General features: G+C 50.5%; 1 long non-coding RNA gene across 1 annotated transcript in view; it reads left to right on the forward strand.

Moving 5' to 3' along the window:
* The window catches only part of LOC135974408 (uncharacterized), an 80122-nt gene that overhangs the window by 21898 nt on the left and 37068 nt on the right, over window positions 1–21156 (forward strand). The gene's annotated exons all lie outside the window — the stretch shown is intronic.

Here is a 21156-nt window from a genome sequence, read left to right on the forward strand (position 1 = left end):
CAGTCATACCTGGTGCAATGCCCTGGAAGTCATTAATGTTCGTTAAAGGATTTTCAGAGCCTTTCCCCACACTTACTAACTAATAGGACTGGTGGAAATTTCAGTGACATTGCCATAGTTGGGGGACGGGACAGGAAAAGTTTCTCTTTTTTGTTTTGTTCAGTTCTCCTTGGGAGGGATATTTGTGATCTCCACACTCCCCAGCTTTCCCAGATCAGATTTTGGCCCCCTCTCTACCAGTATAAGAAAACAAGCCCTTTCCAATTCGTACTTGACCTGAAACAAATGCAGCAGAGCTGGGTTCAGAGCCCAGCCTTCAAACCCAACCCCCTCTCCTGCCTTGCACCACAACAGGGAAGATTTGGAGTCAAGGTTCTGAAATGTGGAGATGTATCAGAGTCTCTGCCCAGTGAGCCACCCTGGGAGGTAAATAGGTGGAGTGTTGAGCAGTGTGCCTAGCACAATGGGATCCCGGCCTGTGACTGGGGCAAAAATAATAAAGGCTTATTTCAAGGCTTTTCTATTCCATGCATTAAGGAGTTGATCCTCACAGCACCCCTGCAAGGGATGAAAGTCTGAAATGCAGCTGAAAGGGTGAGAGTCTCTGGTTTGTGATATGCAGGAGATCAGACTAGAGCATAATGGTCCCGTCTAGCTTTAAAGTTGAAGCATTGAGCCCAGATCCTCTGAGCCCTGACTCAAGTCTGTCCTTAGGAAAGATCCGCTCTGGGGGATAAATCTGAGGGGCAGAATCCCAGCGGAGCGAATTCTGCACAAGCTGCACCTCCAGCCACGAGGGTAGCTTCAAAATACAAGGAGCAGGTTAGAGACTAAGGGGTGCAGCAGGATGTTAACTGGGTTCTCTCCCCATCTCATAGATTCCACGGCCAGATGGAATCATTGTCTGAGCCCCTGTATAGCACAGGCCACAGAACTTCCAAAATAATTCCTAGAGACTATCGTTTAGAAAAACCTCCAACCTTGGTCAGCGATGGAGAATGATCAATTACCCTGCCTGTCAAAAATGTACACCTGCTTTCCAGTCTGACTTTGTCTAGCTTCAACTTCCAGCCATTCGATTATGTTATACATTTCTCTGGTTGATTGAAGAGCCCATTATTAATATTTGTTCCACACGCCGGTACTTACAGACTGTAAATCAAATCGCCCCCCTTAACTTTCTCTTTGTTAAGATGACTAGGTTAAGCTCTTTGAGTCTATCGCTATAAGACAGCTTTTCTAATCCTTTAATCGTTCTTGTGCATCTTCTATGAACTCTCTCCAATTTATCAACATCTTTCTTGAATTGTGGGCACCAGAACTGGACACAAAATTCCAGCAGTCAGACCAGGGCCAAATACAGAGGTAAAATACCCTCTACTACTCGAGGTTCCGCAGTTTATACAGCCCAGGATCACATTAGCTGTCTTGGCCACAGCCTCACAATGGGAGCTCATGTTCAGCTAATTATCCACCTTGATCCCCAAATCTTTTTCAGAGTCACTGTTTCCCAGGATAGAGGCTCCTATCGTCTAAGTATGGCCTTTGTTCTTTGTTCCTAGATATATAAATTTACATTTAGCTGCATTAAAACGCATCTGTTTATCTGCATCCAGTTCATCAAGTGATCCATAATGCTCTGAATCACCGACCTGTCCTCTTCATCATTTACCACTCCCCCAATTTGTGTGTCATCGGCACACTTTATCAGTGGATGATTTCATTTTTTCTTCCAGGTCAGTGATAAAAATCTTAAATGGCATAGTGCCAAGAACTGGTCCTTGTAGGCTACCACTGGAAACACACCCGATTGTAAACGAGAAATTGTCATCACATTTTGAGATCTATCATTTAGCCAGTTTTTAATCCATTTAATGTGTTCCACATTAATTTTATACCCTTCTAACTTTTTAATCAAAATATCATGCAGTACCAAGTCAAACACCTTACAGATGTCTAAGTAAAGTATGTCAACACTGTTACCTTTATCAACCAAACTTGTAATCTCAGCAAAAAACAGTATCAAGTTACTAACTATTTTCCATAAACCCATATTGATTTCCACTAATTGCATTATGCTCTTTTAATACTTTACTAAAAGAGTCCCTTATCAGCCGCTCCTTTATCCTGCCCGGGATTGATGTCAGAGTAACAGGCATCCCATTTCCCCTTTTTAAAAACGGCACAACATTAGCTTTCTTCCAGTCTTCTGAAACTTCCCCAAGGCTCAATCATCAATTAGAGAAAAGAAAAGAAAAACACCCCAACAGTCTAGCAAGTTACTTGCCAGTTCTTTAGTTCTTTTAAAAATCTTGAGTGCAAGTTATCTGGACCGAATGATTTTAAAATGTCTGACTTTAGTAGCTTCTGTTTTATATCCTCCAGAGATATTAGTGGAATGGAAAGAGTTTTATTCAGCGCATGATGAAACTATGTCATCTCTTTTTTCCCCTGCCAGTGCAGAACAGAAAAATTTGCTAAACACTTCTGTCTTTTCTGCATTATTATTATTTCTACCAATTCTATCTAATAATGGACCAATACCATTGTCAGGATTCTTTTTGTTCCTAATATGCTTAAAACTCTCTTTTATTGTCCTTAACTCTGCTGGCCATAGATTTCTCCTTGTATGCCTTTGCTTCTCTTATCCATTTTCTACAATTCCTAACTTTCTGATTTATATTCATTACTATCAAGTGCCTCTTTCTTCCATTTGTTATATATCTTTTAAATTTATAGCGTCCTTCACTGCACTTTTAAATTAGATCTTTTTGTAACCAGCATAGCCTTCTTCCTTAGTTGTGGAACTGTGATTTTTTTTGGAGGGGGGAGGAGAGAGGGCATCTAGTAAGGTGTTCTTAAAGGATTCCCAATCATCATTCATATTTTTCTGATTAAATTCTTCTTCACAGCTGGTTTGGCTCACAATTTGAGGTTTGGTGCTTTAATAGGGCCAGTTTCACAAGTATGTGGATTTTATTCTGTTGCATATCAGAAATGTGATCAAGGCACATTCAGGTGTAGCTAAGTTACCACGAATTTTTTGTTTGTGATCAGTTCCTTTTTATCTGTTATTTAAAACTGGGCAAAGGTAACCTTAAGCAGGACCTGTAGGTGCCTTTGCAATTCCTTAGCTATCCTTCCAGGCACAGTTCTACCTCCTGCAAGGCAAGGATAAGACACATACTAGCCTGTGTGGCTCTGTGTATATTTCACTCTTAAGAAACTCTCTGGCAGGGAGTCGGAGGAAAGGGACCATTTGATCTTTCCCATTCTGCATACACTTTACTATAATCAGTACTTAATCAACATTACTTTACCCAAGGTGCTTTGCAGAGTAAGGCTAGATGGAGACATTTTCTATCTAGGTTTGTGATGATGCATACCTCTGCTGGCACGTAGTTCCACCTCCCTAAGAGCAGCCCTGGAATGGTGATTTAAAGACCCTTCTGAGATATAGTATCTCAAGAGCGCCTGTTTTAACCAGGAGGAAGGAGGAAGATGCTGCTGCGTCAGCCCATTACCAGACCCAATGCATTCCCCACCTTGTGTCTAGCAGACTCAGCTGGCTGGTGTGCCAAGGGGGTGGAGCCATGATTCAGACTCATTTCCCCTCTCTCCCTCTCCAGCCACTTAATCTCCAGGGGAGGAGTGGGACCTGGGTGTGCTCCCCTTACTTCCTCCCACCCTCTGGGGCCCAAACTTACAATCTGGCTAAGTCCACAGGGCTGTGCAGGGAGGTGGGGCAAGGGGAAGTACCTCTCACTTCCTCCTCAGCATGGCTGCACAGGACCGATTCCCAGTCTATCCCTACAGAAGGGGACAGAGTAGGGAGAACATACCAAAGGGAGGAAATATGTAGGGCCAGGTCCCAGTGCCTTTGCACTGCTCAGGGCTAGAAAGCTGCCTTGTGCTAACTCTACACCACCCACTCCTGGCTCCTCCTGGTATAGGGCCATTGCTGGGGGGCCTGGTTGGAGTGTGCTGTGCTACAGCAATGCCTGGCCAATAGCACAGGCCAGGTCACTGTTCCTTCTGGCAGAACCTAGAGCAGCCCTTAGGCTGCTCTAAATTATACTAGTGGGCTGAGCCAGTCCCAGGATCAGGGAAGCAGAGAGGTAGCTTAGTTCCTTTCCACATCCAAGTTTGGCTCAGCCAGACCCTGGATCTGGCCTGTGAAGTTGAGGGGCGGAAGGTAGACAATGACTTTCAGGAGAGCATGTTGTGCCCAAGGAGCAGAGAAATTATTTCGGAGAGTGCAAGCGGCTAACTAGGAGCAATGGGTTGCCCTAATAAAAGGAAAATTTAAAGTGAATGGAGAGGAAAATTCCTTGGTAGTGAGCGTTACTGATCTGAAGAAGAAACTTGTGAGGGGAGTGGTGGATCCAGGATGGCTCATTGCTGGGGATATTTCAACCCCAGCCTGATGAGACACAAGTGAAGATCATAGACTAGAAGATGCAACAGGGAACAATGCTGGACAGGCAGAGAGGTGAAGGAGACAACCTACAGCACCTCTTTAGTCTCCGGATCCTCTCTTGGATCTGGTTAAATGAACTGGTGGTAGCTGGAAACATGTCACGGGGTGTTGCTTTGGTTGCTCTCTGTAAAATCCTCTCCCATGGAAATAGAGGGCCTGAGGCCTGATTTCTCACTCCACCAGGCCGCTGGCAGCAAGCGAATGACAGATGATAAGAAGCCTGACCTAGTGAGGAGGGACTGCGGAATGTTGCTGTGTAGGTGCCTTTCTCCTGAGGAGGGGAAGACAGTGGCTTGCTCTGTGCACGGCCTCATGCCAGCGCTGAGCTAGGACTTGCTGCTCTTGGCACAGAGTCTGTTGAATCTGTGGAATGGTGCCAGTCTCCAAGCAGAAAAACCTTTGTAGATGGATCCCTCTCAGTGACGGGGAATGAGGTTCCCATCCAGATTCAGCCACGGCCCATGGGCACAGGAGCCGATTTACCATGAAACAAACCGTGCGGTGGCACGGGGCTCCCAACGACAGGGGGGGCCCCAAAATGCAGGACAAATCTCATCTGACAACCCGCCCCCGAGTCCTGGCTGGCGGCACAGCAGGCTCAGGCAGGCAGGCTGCCAGCATGCCATGGCCGGTGGCCCCACGCCGCTCCCGGAAGTGGCCGGATGCTGGCATGTCTCTGTGTGCCCCTGGCAGGGGCGGGGGGGGCAGCTTCATGCGCTGCCCCTGCCCTGGGCAGTGCATAGCAACCCACTGCCACCCACCCCCTCAAGGGGCGCACAGAGATGTGCCAGCAATGCTAAGGTGGCTCCCTGCCTGCTCTGCCTCCCTCCGTGCCGCGCCGTTCCCGGAAGCAGACGGGATGTCTCTGCAACCCCTGAGGGGTGAGGTGTATCTGTGGGAGCTGCGGAGGCAGCACCTGAGGGCAGCAGCGCGCATAGACCCCCTGGCCCCCACCACCTAGGAGCCACTGCCGGGGGAGGGGGGGAGGCGGGTGCCGGTCGCTTTGGGAGCCGTGCCGCCCGAGGTAAGTGCCACCCCCTGCTCCCCTCCCACACCCCAACCCCCTGTCCCAGCCCAGAACCCTCACCGAGCACCCAAACTCCTTCCCACACACCATCCCCCTGCCCCAGCCCAGAGCCTGCACCCAAACTTCCTCCCAGAGCCCGCACTCCTCTTCCCCTCCCACACCTCAACCCCCTGCCCCAGCCCAGAACCCACACCCAAACTTCCTCCCACACCCCAACCCCTTGCCCCAGCCCAGAGCCCGCATCCAAACTTCCTCCCAGAGCCCACACTCCTCATCCCCTCCCACACCCCAACCCCCTGCCCAGAACCTGCACCCAAACTTCCTCCCAGAGCCCGCACTCCTCATCCCCTCCCACACCCCAACCCCCTGCCCAGAGCCTGCACCAAGCACCCAAACTCCCTCCCACATCCCAACCCCCTGCCTCAGCCCAGAGCCTGCACTCAATACCCAAACTCCCTCCCATACCCCAACCCCCTGCTTCAGCCCAGAGCCTGCACCCAGCACCCAAACTCCCTCCTACACCCCAACCCCCTGCTCCAGCCCAGAGCCTGCACCCAGCACCCAAACTCCCTCCCACACCCCAACCCCCTGCCCCAGCCCAAAGCCCGCACTCAGCACCCAAACCCCAACCCCTGCACCTCCCAACTGTCTGCCCCAGCCCAGAGCCTGCACCCAGCACCCAAACTCCCTCCCAGAGCCAGACCCCTACACCCCAATCAAGGTACCTCACTTTATTTTCATTTACTTCCCTTTACTTATAATATAGGTGGAGGATGAAGAAAAAAGCATGAAAAACGGGGTGGAGATAAGAATGTTCTTTTTCTTGGCTGGGTCCCACGGGGGGGAACCTGAAAATGAAGCTGCTCACAGGGCCCCACTAACTCTAAATCCGCCACTGCATGGGCAAGCTGTAAAAAGCAAAGCCCCTAAAGCCACGCACAGACATCATAACTAGAGCTGCTGGCTTTGCTTTGGTTTGTACGTGTGTCCACGTCACGCGGCTGCCAGCCCCGGCATGCTGTACCAGCTCACAAAGAAGAACACTGGCCGGAAATGCAAAGGCGTCAGCATGCCTGGGCAGGTGGGGCTGTCCATCCGCGAAGCTTGGATCCGGTCTGGCTTGCAGTTCTCGTTGTATTGACTCGTTAACTGCTCCGGGGGTTACAGAGCCAGCAGAAGGAGTACAAGGCATTGGAGCAAATCTGTCCCTGGTGGAACTGCATTAGCCACACGCACGGTCTATAAACCAGGGGCTGTGTGAAAATAAAGGGCTAGATCCTTCTTTCCCATCTAGGCACTTATCTACCCCCTCCCCGACCCCCCCATCCGTGTGGTATCTGAGCACGTCACATGCATTTGGGTATTTATCCTCACAACCACTCTGAGTAGTGCTATGCTGTTATCTCATTGCCTTCAACAGAGCTATGCCCACTTATACCTGCCAGAGAGCTGACCCCAAACCATAAAGTCAAACGCTAGCTGCTTAGACCCCAAAGTATCTGACACATGATTCACAACAACTTCAATTGGAATCAAATTTTAGGCTACAAATCCTTGATGGTGTGCCTGTCAGACGTGGGTGGCGTGCTCAAATTCAAAGAATCTCTTTTGAATCAAGGCTTGTTGACATGGGGAAATTGACCAGAATAGCTATTGCAGAATAAACGCTTCGGGAATAGCTACTGCAGATCAACTCCTCATGTGGACTCTATTCCATAATAGAAATTGCTTTATTATGGATTAATTTGTGTGCTTCTAAGGCTGAGTAATTATTCTGGAATGAAATCACTTATTCGGGAATAGAGTTTCCACATGAAGAGTTATTCCCCCAATAGCTATTCCTGAATAGTTTATTTTGCAATAACTGTTCTGGTCAATTTCCCCAAACAGACAAGCCCTTACATGTAAACTCTTTGATTGTTACCTCCTTTTTACCAGCCGAGCTCTCGGATAGCATTTGCTGATTTCCTCCTTTATTATCCAGAGATTGCCGCCTCCTTGGCTTCTTATTCCCTCACATCTGGATTACTGCAGTGCACTGTTAATAAGATTTATGGATAAACATTATTGTCCACGCAGGTAATTTAATATGCACTTGCTCGACCAGTTTTGAAAGCCAACAGCTTCTATCATCACTCCACTTTTGGCTGAGCTACATTAATTGCCTTGGACGTGCAGAGCGCAGGATAAATATTTGGTTACCGACATTACATCCTTCAGTGCTGCCCTCGCCCGCCCTGTGCGCAGTTGTCGGTTTGTGCATTTGACAGAACAGGAGGCGTGACTCTGCCCAGAGTCTGTAACCAGCCTCTCTGAGAATTAGAAGCAGGGGCTCTTGTAGGAACAGTGGTGTTTCATATTGATGCAGCGTAGTAAGACATGACACCTCACAACACACACAAAGAAACAGCCCCTGATCAAGGCACCAAGGATCCTGTTCATTCAGACTAATACAATACATGGGATGGACATGCAAACAGATGCCGAGGAGACAACACCAGTTTAGGGTATGTGTTCGCTGCACCATTAATCTGGGCTCTTACCTGGGTTTTAGCCCAACTTGGCCCCCCAGTATCCACACGGCAGAACCTCTGACCCAGGTTTGGAGGTGCTGTAAGTCCAGGCTAGCTGACCCAGCAGTGGGTGGGAAGGGTTAGAGTCCAGGCTCTGCTTTAACTTGGGCTGGAACCTGCCCACTTTGCAATGAAGACACAGGCAAATCACTGGAGTACTGAGTCTTCTAATGCCCCTTCCACAATTCCCTCTGCAGGCCACGCAAGTTCTCCCACAAGTCTTCTAATGCCCCTTCCACAATTCCCTCTGCAGGCCACGCAAGTTCTCCCACAAGTCTTCTAATGCCCCTTCCACAATTCCCTCTGCAGGCCACGCAAGTTCTCCCACAAGTCTTCTAATGCCCCTTCCACAATTCCCTCTGCAGGCCACGCAAGTTCTCCCACAAGTCTTCTAATGCCCCTTCCACAATTCCCTCTGCAGGCCACGCAAATTCTCCCACAAGTGACTGGGAAATAATCCCGTGACACTGCCAGGGGTACCGAGCATGTGAGGCACCTCTCCACCGCCTGCCCTTAGTGTAAGGAAGTCTTGCCTGAGCTTGCAGTGGATCAGCTCCCTGAAACCACCAGCCTCTGACAACACAAGCACTGCCTGCCAGGCCTCACTCTGACTGGACAGGTAGTAATAGCCCCCGAGTCCTTGGAACATCTCCTCCAGTGTCCAGCCCCTTCTCCACTGTACACTCACAGAATTACTAAATATGCTGTTGCCACGGGAACAGTAAAACCAGCTGTAAGGTACACCACCATTTTGATTAACATCACAGCACTTAGATGCATTTATAGTGAAAACAAGAATACGTTTATCAAAGAACAGTGAGTAAGAATACCAGGGGAAAAAATGGTCACATACAAAATCATTACACTTTCTAGAGACTAAACTTAAGTTAACTTTGGGTGAGAAGCTTCTTTAACAGGAGGGTTTCTCTGGGGCTTTCAACCAAGCCTAGGTGAGACCCCTCTTTCATGAAACAAACTCGCTGCCCATTTACTTCTTAGATAAAGACAGGGTGTCTTCTTTTTCTCTCCCTGCCCCCTGGCTGTTTACTTCTTCCTGTTACTTTTCTCTTTGAAGTTCTCAGGGTCCTTCATTAGCATTTAGTTCAGACTGGTGAACCATACAATACTTCTCCTGGGGGAATTCTGTACCAAAAAATTAAAAATTCTGCACACAGTATTTTAACATTCTGCATATTTTATTTGTCAAAATAACACAATAGAATCATATCCGTTTCAATTATTTTGGTGATCTATTTCAAAATACCTGTCAGCGAATATGTCTGGAACAATATAAACAATGAAAAAGATTCAGGGAATTGTTTTTGTCAAATAGATTCCTTACTGGGCCTATAAATTCAGAACTTTTTTAAAGGATTTTTAAAATCCTATGACCATGAAATGACCAAAATGGACCCTGAATTTGGTAGGGCTCTACCTATCGCAGCTGGGGCTCATGCAGGAGCAGCTGCTCTGTTCTAGAGCCACAGCTTTGCAGCAACTTTCCAGCAGAAGTTATGTTCTGCAGGGAAAAAAAATATTCGCAGCACATGAATTATGCACATGTGCACAGTGGTGCAGAATTCCGCCAAGAGTAAATACTTGAACTTGCATGCAAACAGCCAGACAGACACTTCTTGTCTGACAGAAAACCTGTTTTTGCTGCTGGCCAGTCCCTAGAGAGACTTGAAAAACAATTTTCAATGGATATACATATCTCCTTACACAAGAGCTATATGTGAGTTTTGTAATGATACTGATCACCAGTGTGACATTAGCTTTTAGTTGAGATCTCACATGACACTCTTTGGTGAACTAGAGCAGGGGTGGGCAAACTTATTGGCCTGAGGGCCACACCGGGGTTGCGAAACTGTATGGAAGGCTGGGTAGGGAAGGCTGTGCCTCCCCAAACAGCCTGGCCCCCGCCCCCTATCCACCCCCTCCCACTTCCCGGCTCCTGACTGCCCCCCTCAGATCCCCCAATCCATTCAACCCCCCCTGCTCCCTGTCCCCCGACTGTCCCCTCCCGGGACCCCCTACCCCTAACCGCCCCCCAGGACCCCACCCCCATCCAACCTCCCCCTGCTCCCTGTCCCCTGACTGCCCCGACCCCTAGCCACACCCCCACCCCGACTGCCCCCCCCGGGACTCCCACGCCTATCCAACCCTCCTTGTTCCCTGTCCCTTGTACACCCCCTCCCCCCGAACCTCCACCCCATCCAACCGCTCCCTGTCCCCTGACTGCCTCCCGGGACTCTCTGCCCTTTATCCAACCCCTCCTACTCCCTGCTCTCTTACCACGCTGCTTAGAGCAGCAGGAGCTTGCAGCCCTGCCGCCCGGCCGGAGCCAGCCACGCCGCCCTCGCTGTCCGTCAGGAGCGACAGGCCAAAGTGCTGGCGGCGCAGCACGCTGAGGCGGCGAGGGAGGGAGGACAGCAGGAGAGGGGCCAGGGGCTAGCCTCCCCGGCCGGGAGCTCAGGGGCCGGGCAGGACAGTCCCGCGGGCCAGATGTGGCCCTCGGGCCATAGTTTGCCCACCTCTGAATTAGAGTGTACATACCAGACCCAGAAGATCCCTGTAGCCCCTATGTACCTCCCTTGCCTGCTGACACTAAGATTTTTGCATCACAAACCCTAAAGTGTTTCAGCACAAAGAACTATGGGCCATGCCCCCAGATATACCCAGTTGAGTGCAGAAACAGCGAGAACATGGTCAGATAGATAGAGATTTGCAGTATGGCTGCTCATCCCCAGACTAGGCTAACTCAGGAGCTCAAACTCATTTGCCAGTCACCCAGGTTAGCTCAGCAGGGAAGTCATACCCTTCCAGAAACCAGCACTGGATTGTCCCTTAGACCAGCAGGCACAGCAACACATCCTTCTGGAGTGCAGGGGGAAACATGGCCAGACAGTTCCATCAGCCAGTGCAGGGGGAGAGGTGGGGCCATCCCTCTAGCTCCTCCCCCTTTGGGGTGGCCAGCTTCAATAGGCTTGCACCAATTTGCTCTCTGCTGGTGGCAAGGATCACCATTGTGTTCTGCTCCAACATGAGGCATTGGTGAAAGCAGGTCAGCCCCTATTCCCTGCCAGGGCCAACCTTAGGGAAAAGAGCACCCTGGGTGAACTTGTAGTTTGGCACCCCTTGTCCCCACAGCCTCCCTGGGCTCCCCACTCATCTCCAATAATCCTGGTCCCTGCTGCCCCCCCTCCCCCATTGCCCCAAGCTCCCTTCCGCGGCCTCACAGTCCAGCCCCCCCTCACTCCTTGCCTCTTGACCACAGCACGCCCCCACCCCCAACCACATCACCCACCCATAGGGCTGGCCCTGTCCTGCAGTAATTCACATCTGGATGCCACAGTGATGGGCATCAGGGGAAACGCCACAGCAGTCACTTTCACTCCCCCAGCCGGTGCTACAGGGACCCCCTCAGCTGGTCCTTGAGCAGGGCAGCTAAGACTATGTAGCAGGCAGTCGGCTGCACTCTGACCGGGTGAGCAGGCACTGGGACAGAGTCTTGCCTTTCCCTCTCTGCACGGCATCTATCTCCTCTGCCAAAGCCCCAGAGGGTCAGCAGCCCCAGGGGACCAGAGGGTGGTGGTAGCAGGGGAGCAGGGTGACCTGAGAGCCTCAGAAAGTGGGGGAGGGAATCGGAGGGGTACAGATACAGATACTGGTGTGGGGATGTGGGTAGGGAGCAGTGACATGGGGGCTCCAGCAGGCCCGATTTCCCCAAACCCCAATACTGAGCATCCCCAATATTTCAGTGCCCCTCCCCAGTCCCAGGGAAGGTTAATTATTGGGGCGGGGGGAACGTTAAAATGCAAATGCTCCAGCGCATTGAAGGTAACTAGGGTTGGTGGTGATGGTGGAAGGTTCACTCCCAAAATATCCCCAACCCCCTGCACTGACACCTTCCTTTGGGATGAACAGGGAAAAGAGGGAGCCCTAAGAGCTGGGGAGGATGAAGAACTGGGGGGGTGGGTTCAGAGTGTGCATGCGGGAGGGGGACCTTGACGACCTGGGGGACACCCTGAGCACTGGGAGACTGGGACCTGGGGGACAGAGGGAGGGGCCCCCTGGGAGCTGAGTGGGCATGGAGGGGGGCTGGGATCTGGGGGCACATGGAGCCCCCCCCCTCCAGACTTACTCTTTGCCCTACAGTTTTAGCTCCTGTCTCCTCCCAATCTGGAAGAGGCTGACAACTTCCAGCTCCCATTAGCTGGCTGGGATTCCACTCTTGCCTTCCATTGAAAGTGATGCCACCCATGGAAGGAGGAACTGCCCAGGCTGGGACAGTCCCAGAGAGGGCGGAGAGGCACATCGGCTCCCAGAGTGTGGAGGCGGGACTAGGAGCCAGGCTGGGAAAGCAGGTGGGGCGGCAAGCAGGGGGGTTTCACTCTGGAGCAGGGAAGCAGTTGCTCCTGCCACGCAGGGCTGCACCCCACAGGCAGCGAGGGGGAACCCGAGCCCCCTTGCCTCTGCATCACAATGCCCCCTGACTACAGTGCCCTGGGCAGGAAACCCAGATCACCCTCCCTGAAGGCCGGCCCTGGCCCCGGCTCCTGTACAAGGGCAGGCCAAATTTAGCTCCAGCACTGGCAGGCTACATGGAGGGGAATAGATTTTAAATTGGGTGTGAAAGAGGAAAGGGAGGACACAGCTGATAGGAGCATGGGCAATTTCTGGGCAGATGGGGCGCGGAAGACAGTGTAAAGCCAAGAGTGGGACAAGAAGAAGCAGGGGAACCAAGAGGAGAATAGGGAAGGAGGCCAGAGTTACAGGCCAAATGCTGAGCTGTATCTCAGCCTCCTTTTCACCTCCTGAATTCTGGGCCCTACTTCCCCCCAGCCCCCCAAACCGCTTTCCACAACTGCCTTAAAACTGGATTGATTCCACTGTAAAACTGTTGTTGTGACACTGCCTCAGCATTTCTACTACAGGCCAGGCCCTGTCCCGGTTTGTGAGAGACGCTCCATGTAGAAAGAGCGAACTAGCCCAAGGAATCCTAGCACAGCAAGACACCACAGTGTGAAATAGCCTAGCAAGGCAAACAGCCAAGGGGCATTGATTAACTCCCAGCAGGAGCGGAAAGGTCTTGAATCCAATCAAGGGACTTCATTCCCTCTGCAGCTGGCACCAAGAGGTGAACTTAACCCCTCAGGAAAGCCTGGCCCTGCCACTTGGTTGGAGTGTCCGAGAGAAAGGGGAGCCATGAAGGATCTGAGCGTTCAAACTGGGAGTGCCCTGTGGTCAGTGTCCCCTTTCTCCTACCTTCCAGATGCCCGGACCGTTGGAGACACAGGGCTTGTCTATGTTACAAGTTGCACCCGTTAAAACTTATTTAATTCAAGTGGAGCCTTTTTGTGTGTAGACGCACTCATTTGAGTATCAGAGAGCTTTATTTCAATGGAGCTTACTCCTATTTTTAAAACCCAGCAACTAAGGCCTTGTCCACACAAGCAAGTTGCACCAATTTCAAAGCCACTACCCCCAAAGAGAGACAAAGGCTAGGTGAGGAAACAGAGGTGCAGTGCCTTGCCCAATGCTAAGCAGCAGGCCAATGGCCTGACCAGGAACACAGGGCTCCTGACTCCTGCCCTCTCCACTGGACTCAGAGCTCGTCTGCCTCTCTCCCCTGTAGAACTCCTTGACTTGCCTTCAGGTTAAATCCAGGGGACCCACTAGGGACTGGGCTGCAATTCAGATTTGCTGGAGGCCAAGCTGAGTGGTTAGGAGAAGTGGGTATGGGTTCAGTCTACTCCAAGATCCAGACGGAAGGGCCAACTCGTGCAGTTCCGTCAGTGTGGCTGGAGAAAATGACACCGACACAGGGCAGGCTCAAGATGTGCGTCCAGCAGTAAATTAACTCGTCCTCTGCTTTGCAGCTAGAGAGCCGATTGCTAAAAGTGGGGAAGAGCCTTCAGTCACTGGCTGCCCTTCCTCCAGCTGTGTTGTGTGTGCAAAGCAGCAGAAGCAGTGCCCCCAGCCCACCCCCCATGGCAGGCTGGTAGCTGGAATGAGCAGCCCGAGGGAGTAGGAATTAGTGACCGTAACATAACATTTGAAGAGACATATTCCTCACCAGGAACACCATGGTGTATAGAACAGAAGCTTCTCATTCTTAGGACAATCATACTTTCCTTTATCCTCAGTCTGGGGCCTCTGTAGGATCAGATTTTGCACCATTTCTCTCTCTCACACACACAAACCATTATCTATCCATCTCCACGCTACCCCACCCCCTTTCTATTAGAGCTGGTCAAAAAAATCAGAACATCCAGCCCATAGGAAATTCCAGTAGTCTGAATTTTGTTTTTGTAAGGAAAATCTTTTTGCCACAATGGACAGTCAAACATTTTTAATTTGGTAATGTTCGAATATTTCTTTTTGAGTTGGTGTGACATTAATCTGTGTCCCCCTGACTCTCATGATGTCTCATGCCCCCATTCTCCAGCTGGACTACATTTCCCATGATGCACCATGGCCTCCCCTTTTGTTGAGCCAGTCATGAGGGTCACTTGACCATGATGCATCATGAGAGATGTTGTTCGGCTGGGGAGCCCGATGCATAGAGGAGAAAGGGGGCTTGGGACACCAGAACTACAACTCATCTGAGGCTATGTGGCAGTTCAGGCATGCACAAATTAACTCTGAACTAACCCAAAATGAAACATTTCGATTTCATTTGACAAACCAAAATATTTTAATTCAGGTCAATCTGACTTAAAGCAAAATATTTTATTTCAATTTTCCCCAACAGTAGCAACAAGAATTGAAAAAATTCCAACAACATTGAAATGTTTCCAGCAGAAAGTTCCCAAACCGGTACTATCTATCCCTCCCCATACACACCTTGCTATCTATCCCTCCATCCCTCCCCATACACGCCCCGCTATATTCCTGTACGTCCGCTCATCAGCCTCTGACTGCCAGAAGCTGAGACTGGATGACAGGGGATGGATCACTCAATAAATGCCCTGTTCATTCCCTCTCAATCATCTGGCACTGGGCACTGTTGGAAGTCAAGCTACTGGGCTAGATGGACCATTGGACTGACCCAGTATGGCCGTTCTTACCTGAATGGCTTCCACGAAATGTAAATACAAACCTCTCTTTTTTTCTGGCTATGCTGGCAGGAATAATTATGACCCCACTTTGCTCTGATGTAGAGCTTTCCATGAGTCAATCTGACCATACTAAACTTAAAGATCTATTGTTGGGATTATTTTTAAAGCACAGAGGAAGCGTGCGAGGTTATCACAGGCAGGCCGAGTGCATGAGATGGGTTTTGTGTTTTGTTCGGACGAGGGCAACGCTGCTGCTCATTCTGGTTTCAGCTGACAATGAGCTCCCAAGTCTGGGTTCAGCTCCTGAGCGCGGTTGTTTGTCAGCTCTGCTCTGTTGTATTGCTGGCTCTTTTTAAAACTGTGTTTTCAGTATATTGCTCCAGAGCCTTTGCTGTAATGCAACGGGAGGAGGCTCTGGAATTGTCAAACAAGCAGTCACCCAGATCTCTGTCCGCCAGCAGCCTGGGCCCGGAGAGAGTGCCACTGCCATTGCTCTGCCTGGAAGAGGGAACTGAAGCTGCTAATAAGAACAGAACCAAATTAAAGTAAAAGGGCAGTGAACTGTACTTCGTTTCTCACCACTTGCTCTGTTGCCAGCGTCAATTGATTTCAATTCCATACTACGCAGTTTGACACAACGGGCGTCCCCTCCCTACAAATCAGCTGTCAAGGGGAACCTGCTACCATATCCACTTCTAAAGTTTCCCCTTCTTGCTTGATTGTATAATTTATACAACACCTTTTGTTTTGATCCAGTTACCTACCAAAGAATAAGGCTCTTCTATAGAGGATGCTTTCCTTTCTTCCTTCCCTCCCTAGCATCTCTGATCCCACTATTTGTATTCCACCCCCAGGGGCTGTGAGGTGCAGATTGCGCCACACAAGGGGCTGGCCTCCCAGATGCCCCATATCTCTTGAGTGCAGCACAATGTAACCTGATGGCACAAGGACAGGTATCACATTACACACATGGGCGGTACTATGCAAATAAGATGACAGTGTGGTCTGGTTGATAAGGCACTGGCCTAGGAGCCGGGCGCCTGAGGTTTTATTCCCAGCTCCACCTCTGACCTTGGGCAAATCCTTTTCCTTCTCTGTGCCTCTGTTTCCCCTCCCGTCCCTTTATCTATCTAGATTGTAAACTCTTTAGGGCAAGCACTGTCTTTCACTGTAGTTTACACAGCAACTAACACTGATCTTGGTTGAGTGCTACCAGAGTAGCAGGAATTCATAATAACACACTATGCAGTAACTTTGCTAATGCCTGCACTAAGTCTCTGAGCATGGCTAGTGAGAACTGGGTATTTCCAAAGTCCTGAGCTGACTCATCCTGAACTGAATGATGGTGCAGCTAATAAAGAACCATCTCTCAGCAAGCCTGCCTCCCAAGGGCTTGCTAAAGGGTACAGATGGGGAGTGGATGGGAATTGCACTGAGAATCGGCTGTGGGAAGATATGGAGCAATTTACTTATTGCTAGCAACTGCCTTCCTGCCAGAGGCAAAGGGAATTGCATTTGAAAGAACAATGAGAGGTCAAAATATTGCATTGCATAAACAAGGAAGCAATTAAAAGCCCAGAAGCCTAGTTGACTTAACCTGGAGTGAAGTTTTGTGACATCACTCCCTCCAACATGAGCGGTCGGCAATGCAGTACAGTAAAGGAATGAGTTTGTGGCACACAGAGCACATGATAGTGGGGCAAAGTGCAACCCGGGACACTCCCTGGGAACATGCATCCGGCATCAGATGAGGGGGGCGAGAGCTGGCTCTAATCCCATAATTTAATTAGAGCTGTGTAGAACTGCCGAGCGACAGTCACATTTTCTGAGCAGGCTGCAGCAGCAGGAGTCTGTTACACTTTCGATAGATCTGGAGTGGGTAGGAGCCTTCAGTTCCATCCCTCATTGGAGACCTGTGTGTGTGTGTGTGTGTGTGTGTGTGTGTGAGAGAGAGAGAGAGAGAGAGAGAGAGAGAGATTGAGAGAGAGAGAGAGAGAGAGAGAGTGTGTGTGTGTGTGTTGCAAACTCCCCCAAATCATAGGACTGGAAAAGTGCCTTATGACAGGCATCCTCCATCTCCAACCAGTGCTGAATGCGTGATGGAACTGTAGAGCCCACTTCATTATAGGTTCCCATGTCACACATATGGGCCCATGGAATCCAAATTGCCACGCAGTCTAGACAGAGCCAGCCTTAGGGTAGGGGACGTGGCTGGTTGCGCTGGGTTCTGAAGTTGCACGAGTGGCTGCTGTCCAGCTGCCCGCCTCTTGCCATCAGCCAGGACATTGCAGGGTGGGTCTGCCCCTTTGAGGCTGCTTCCTTGGTGCCCACTGCAGACCAGCCATCCCCCTTCCAACCAGGGCCATTGGTGCAGTTCCAGCCTGGATGCTCCCTTCAGCAGCTGGGACATTGCCTGGGGAAGAGAGGAGGTGCTCCCCTCTTAGGGTCCCCCCCACAGTGCCAGGGCAGCAGCAGTCTAGGGCAGCGTCTCAACAGAGTGCATAGAGGGCAAACAGCTACAATTCTGGCTGCTCATTTAAAAACCAGGGGCTTTCTCCCTTCTGCTTGAAACACACCGTAAATTCCTTGTAGGGTGGGGAAAAGGCCAAAGTAGTATCAGATCCTGATGGGGACGTGTCTTCCACACGGTGGGGAGTCAGCGGCGAGAGGAACGGGCCAGGTGGCTGAATGAACGTCACACGGAAGCTTGCCCATGCTTTGTGAGCAGCAGCGGGCCCATGCGTGCAATGTGGAAGGGGAGAGCACTCCCACCTTCCAAACTGGGGAATCGACAGGACGTATTTGGGGATCACTCTGGGCTACTCGGTGAGCTCAGTGTAATCGTGACAGAAAAGCTGCTCCGACCTCACTTCCTGAGCACACCGCCCCACAGAATGGGCAACAGGCCAAATCCCCAGGTCCTCACTCAGACAACGTCCGGGAGAGCCTCAGCTTTCCCAGAGGCAGGGACTTGGGAGGAGAATTCAGGATTCCCTTGTGCAATCCTCCTGAACTTCTCCACCAGGGGGTATCAGGGCTCTCCCCCCCCCATAGAACAAGCTGTAGATTGGCATCTGCACTGGATGGATCCATCAGCGCAGGCCCTGGGGTGCAGGTGGTCCCCTATTGCTCACTAGCTCCAATGGAGCTGTGTTACAGGGGTCTGGACTGCAGCTGCCCCAGGACTCCCCTCAAAGGAGTGTTTCTTAACATGGAGATGCCTGCAGCTGTTGGGCCTCCTGTGAGGGCCTATCTAACTTGCACACCAGGGAGAGCCTTCTGTGGGGCTGCAGGAAGACAGGGACACTGTCCTGAAGCAGGCTGCCTCATTCCACCCAGGAGAGGGGAGAGCCGCTCACTAAGGATCTCTCTGAGCGAGGACTGGAGGATCAGGCCCAGTAGGGTTGCCAATTTTGCTTGAACATATTCTTGGAGGTTTCCTCACCTTTAATTAAAGGTTAATCATTAATGCCTGGAGACTCCAGGCCAATCCTAGAGGGTTGGCAACCCTAAGGCCCAGTCACTCCATGTCTGTGCAAGGCCCCGGTGACAAAAATCACATTGTATCTAACCGTCATTCGCTAATGCTGTTTGGATCCAGTTACCCGGAGCTTAGCGCTAGTAGCCACAGAATGGGTGAGACGTTGGCCCCACTGACGTCAATAGCAAAACTTCCCAGTGACTTCAATAGGGTCAGGAGTTGACCCAATGGGTAAGCAGTTGAAATAGAATCAGATTCAACTGAAAGCTTAGCCCAAAACCTAAATCAACCCCCCTGCCCCGCTTTTTTTTTGAAAGCTTCAAAAACGAATCTCCAGTTAGCTCATATAGTGTCACTGTCCTATGCCTCTGCACTTCCTAATTCTCTCCAAAAGCGAAAGAGCGGAAATCCCACAAAAAAGTCCATTTCAGGTTATATCTTTAATCCACTCCCCCTCCGAGACTCAACTGTCTCCTCACAGAGACAGTGTTTGCCAGGGACCTGAACTCTGGTGGCCTGCCGTGATGAGCACCTCCCAGACATTCTCTGTTAGGCCTCGGACTGACAAAAAACAGCTGGAATTTCCATCTGAAGGTTCTGTGGTTCCATCTGAGAAGGAGGTATTCACGTGCCCTGAGCATGTCTGCTGGCTTTATTTATTTCTGAGGTGATGGGAGATCTGGGGCACAATGATGCTGGAGCATTTGTTTTGAAAACCGAACCTTAAGAACTGTATTTGGTTGGTAAAACGATAGGAGAAGTCAAGAGATCAGCCACATCTCAGGCCAGACCCTCAGCAGATGTGAATGGTCAGAGTGCCCCGGGCTCCTGAGGAACTCTGAGTTTGCACCAGCTGGGGAGGTGGCCCAGCATGTCTACCCACCACGACCAAGTCTGCAAAAGCATGTTGTTTTATCTGCTCCCCATCCCAAGTTGCTACAAAGAGCAGATGAAGTGACTAGAATCATTATCTTGTTATTATTCAGTACGGCCGTTGTGGCCAAAGGCCAGTTAGAATTCAATTCCCTTTGCGCTAGGCCCAGGACAAATGCACAAGAAGATTGTCTCTGCTCCAAAGAGCTCACAAATTAATTTGACACAACCAGGACTGGATCCTGCTCTAGACTAATGTTTAGGAATATAGATAAAGTCTCATTTATCTTTATTAAGGGAAACATGAACATTGAAGGAACCCATCTCTGATTTTCACAGTTTTTTGTATTACAGGAGCACTTAGAAGCCTCTATTGAGATCAGAGCCCCATTGTCCTAAGGGCTGGGCTGTACATTCATGTTGCCAAGGGGTAGCAGAGGAGGAGAAATCAGTGAAACGGCCTCTGAGTGTTTTCTTAGTGTGACTTGGTTTTTCACCCAATTTACACTAGTCCTTGAACAGAGGTGGTCACAAATGGCATGGAGGCAAACCCCTCTGTCACAGTTTTAGGGTAACTGAGCCTCTGGCCCCCTCCATGATCTGCTCAAACATGCCCTTTAGGTCACAGGCCACTAGCTAGCACCTCTCATTGAGTAGGAATCCATGTTCCTCTGCCTCCAGATTTAGGCTGCAACCCCCTGCAATTCACTGTGTTTATCCCAGCAGGTCTGAGCTAGCGGCTTAGAGCGTGGTTCACCAGAGACCAGACAGCCTTCCACAGCACACAATACATCAATTTGAGAACAAAAGCATGACAGAAAAAACAATCAAATAAAAGGTCTACCCGGTGTCACAGGACACACCACTCGCGGCACCTCCTACTGGTCACTCTGGGGATTAGCTCATTCAGTCAACACCCTCGTCCGCAGTTTGGCACCATCTCTCCAACTCTCTGTCCAGCCTTCAGCCCCTCTCTCTGTCTCAGGAACCGCGGCATCCTCCTTGTGACTCAGCCCTCCAGCCAGGTCACTCAAAGTTCTTCCTTCCAGGGTACAGTTGCTCCCACTCACTGCCTCCGTGCCACTTGCCCAGTGGCTGGTAGGAGAACTCAGGCCTGCCCTCTAGTCTGGCTTCCAGTCCAGGGAACCTCAGCTCAGCAGTCCAGGATTTCTCTCTCTGCCCTCTCTGCTTCTTCCCAGGCTGCTTGCTACCACTGGTTCCCCGTCTCTCGCTAGGTGCACCAGTTCCCAAAGCCTCCTCCCTCTTTGCAGGGAATGCTCCACTTCCCCTCGGAGTGTCCACCTGTTCCCAGCAACCTTCACTGCTTCCAATTTCCTGTCTTTCTATGTCCTGCCCAGCTCATTCCTCCAGAGCTAGACTCCCTTATCCACTCAGAGGATTACTTGCCCGTCTGATTCTCCTCGGCTGTGGCCAGTTGGATTAATTAGCGTCCTTCTTGGCCCTTATTAACTCTACTGGCGAATGGGGAGGGGCACCCCATCACACACACATACTTAAGCTTACCAGCGCTCCCTCATTGTTCCTATGGAGCCCTTGGCAGGTCCCTCAAACCTTTCAGCAGGGTTTGTCCTCTTGGAGAAAGTTCATATCCGTTTGTGGGCTCCAGACCTTGGGCCTCAAGTCATGTTAACCTCATC

This window comes from Chrysemys picta, chromosome 11 (assembly GCF_011386835.1).
Source record: "Chrysemys picta bellii isolate R12L10 chromosome 11, ASM1138683v2, whole genome shotgun sequence".
NCBI classification, from domain to species: domain Eukaryota; kingdom Metazoa; phylum Chordata; order Testudines; family Emydidae; genus Chrysemys; species Chrysemys picta.